Source organism: Grammomys surdaster, unplaced genomic scaffold, assembly GCF_004785775.1.
Source record: "Grammomys surdaster isolate TR1022 unplaced genomic scaffold, NIH_TR_1.0 238, whole genome shotgun sequence".
Lineage (NCBI taxonomy): Eukaryota > Metazoa > Chordata > Mammalia > Rodentia > Muridae > Grammomys > Grammomys surdaster.
This window is the reverse complement of record NW_021604683.1, coordinates 366497-369525: the sequence shown is the minus strand read 5'-3', so window position 1 is coordinate 369525 and position 3029 is coordinate 366497. Positions and strand designations below refer to the sequence as shown.

The following is a 3029-nucleotide window of genomic DNA, read 5'->3' as shown; positions in this document are numbered from 1 at the left end:
GATGTTTTATTTACATTTCATATGTTGTCCCCTTACACCATCCCCCACCCACCCAGGAACCCCCTATCCCCTCACCCCTCCTCCTTCTCTGCGGATGTAACCCCTACCTACACCTCCAATCCCACCTCCCCACCCTCAAAATTTCCACCCCTGGGGTGTCCAGCCTTCATGAGGTCAAGAATCTCTTCTTCCACCTATGCCCAGCAGGGCCCTCCACTCTTACATATTCAGCTGAAGCCCTGGATCCCTCCCTAAGTGCTCCCAGGCTGGTGGTTTAGACCCTGGGACCTGTGGTTGGTTGGTATTGTTGCTCTCCTCATGGGGCCACAAACCCTTTCAGCTCCAATGGCCTTCACTCTAACTCCTCCCTTGGGAACCCCATTATCAGTTCAATGGCTAGTTGTGAGCATCAGCCTCTGAATATGTCAGACTCTTGAAGACCTCTGAGGAGACATCCATATCAGGCTCTTATCAGCATCCACTTCCTGACTTCCACATCAGCATCTATCTACCTTTGGTGACTGCACATGGATGGATACTCAGGTGGAATGGTCTTCAGATGGCCTCTCCTTCAGTTTCTGTCCCTCACTTTGTCTCCATATTTGCTCCCTTGAGTATTTTGTTGCTCCTTCTAAGAAGATAGAACTAGAAATTATCATCCTGAGTGAAGTAAGCCAATCACAAAAGAACACACATGTTATTCACTCACTGATTATTGGATATTAGCCCAGAACCTTGAAATGCCCAAGATGTAACTCACAGGCCACATGAAGCTCATAAAGAAGGAAGACCAAGTGGGGGTGATTCGGTCCTTCTTAGAAGGAGCAACAAAATACTCAAGGGAGCAAATATGGAGGCAAAAGGCTTTATTTTCGGATTTTGGGGTATCAGTCGACTGAGGCTGAGACTCCCAGGAAGAGTATTGACCATGAGGCTCAGGAGCAAGGGGTGTTTAAAGGAGAAAACTGCAAACCAGGGGGGTGAAGGGGGAAACCAGGAGGGGACAGTGGAGAAATCCCAATGTACATCATAAAAATAGTTGGAAAGTTTCAACCTATTATTCAGCTAGTCACAGACCAGGGTGGAAGTGGGAAACATCCTGTACACATTCTATCCAGGAATGTGACCTTAGCCTAGTCATTTACTTCATGGTCAATCACTTCCCAGGGTGACTTGGCCAACCTGTATTACTAGTTCTGCTATTCTTTGTCAGAACAACCTAGCTGACTTGCCCCCTGGCTAGTTCTTTCTTCGGGTGGCCAGCTAGTTCCTGCATCCTAGGCCTGTGAACCTGCCAACCTTAATTCAGATGAGGGGATCTCAAGCTTCTCTATGAATTTTTATATCTTTTCAATTCTGTCTGTTCATTCTTTCCTATGCTATGATTCTTTCTGCTAAGGATTGTTTCTTTTGTGACATTGTATGTAGGAAACATAACAGTCTCTCTTACGGATAAGGTACAGTGTGGTCAGATAAAAAGTAGTTTTCACTTTTGAAGAAACATGTGGTAATTAAATGAGTATGGCTCCCACAGACTCATATGTTCGAATACTTATTTTTTAGTTTGTGGAACTGTTTGGGAAGAAGCACAAGTGTGTCCTTTTTGGAAAGTTGTGACACATGGGTGCATTTTCAGGCTTTAACATCTTCTGACCATGTCTACTTTGCTAGCTACCTCTGGTCTGAGGTTCAAAGTCTGAGCTCTCAGCTCTACCTGATGCCATGTGTTTGTGCTGACAGTATTGACTCTAATGCTTTGGAATTGTAAGGCCAAATAGATGCCTGCAATTATAATTTGTTTTGTCCATGGTGTGTTTTATGAAAACAGTAGAAAGGTAAATATACAGAAATGTTCTGTGGATGATCAGAACTCAGAAAGTCATTCCTTCCAACTATAGAAACCAGGGAGGAATATTTTTCAAACTATCTCTAGAGCAGTTATGATCTGCTCCATGCCTTTGAAGTTAGGAGTGATCCCAACATTCACAATTATAGACTCCTCTGAAGAAGCAACCTATTTAAGAATGTTCTCTTTATTTCTAACCAAACCAATACCAAATAATGAATCCGTTCCATCTTGTATTGAAGACTCTTATGTTAGGAATGGAGGCTCAAAAGCACAGGATTAAATGTATACTACTCTTTATTACAGATTCAATAGGTGTTGTAAATTAGTTTATTAAGTGAACCAAGTTCAGCTGACATTCTAAATGAGATCCTGTTTCAACAACAAAAAAATCACAATTATATTTGTTAAGGGCCAGTTAAGGACTATTTTTTTCTTTCTCTTCCAAGTTAATCCTAAAGTTAAAATTTCATTAATTTGTATATTGTCAATTATGTGTTTTCTATAGTCATGTACCAAGTTAAAGGACAATTTGTCAATTTGACTTGTTTTTTCTTTGACATTTACACAGTGTAAATGGTTTCAACTGTTAATAGAATGTTTTTAGAACTGCACATTTTAATTGTGTTATTAACTGCAAAGCAATTCCAGCTGTGTAATAATTATTATGTATCTTAGCCTTGAGTTTGACTACAAAAAGTTTCTCCGTTGTTACTCGGAGCTGATTGTCTCTCCTAATTCAGAGGAGACTGCAAGATTGGCCTGGAAATAGAATAAAGTTTTACATCACATCATTTAGGTCATTACTCCCTGGTTAGAGACAGTGCAACCGTATCTACCTTAAAAAAAAAAAAAAAAAGAAGTGTATTTGAGATGAATTATGTTATGGGAGTGATTATGTAGACCAGTGTGGCCTCAAATTCATGGATATGAATTTGCTACCAAACTCCTGGGATTGATAGCACATGCTGGCATTCCTGGCAAGATTTATTTTGAAAATGATTGTAAGGCACTGTTTCTAAACACCTGAAATGACTTTAAGAGTTATTGTATTATCTTAATTCTCTAGTGTTGTCTTTATCTCTGTTATTAATTGTTTCTTTTTCCCTCTCTTCTCTCTCTTCTCTCTGTCTTTGTCTATCTCTCTGACTCTGTCTCTGTCTGTCTCTGTCACTCCTCTCTC

At 40.4% G+C, this 3029-nt stretch overlaps 1 pseudogene; it reads left to right on the top strand.

Moving 5' to 3' along the window:
• The window catches only part of LOC114626606, a 34274-nt pseudogene that overhangs the window by 20878 nt on the left and 10367 nt on the right, over positions 1–3029 (top strand).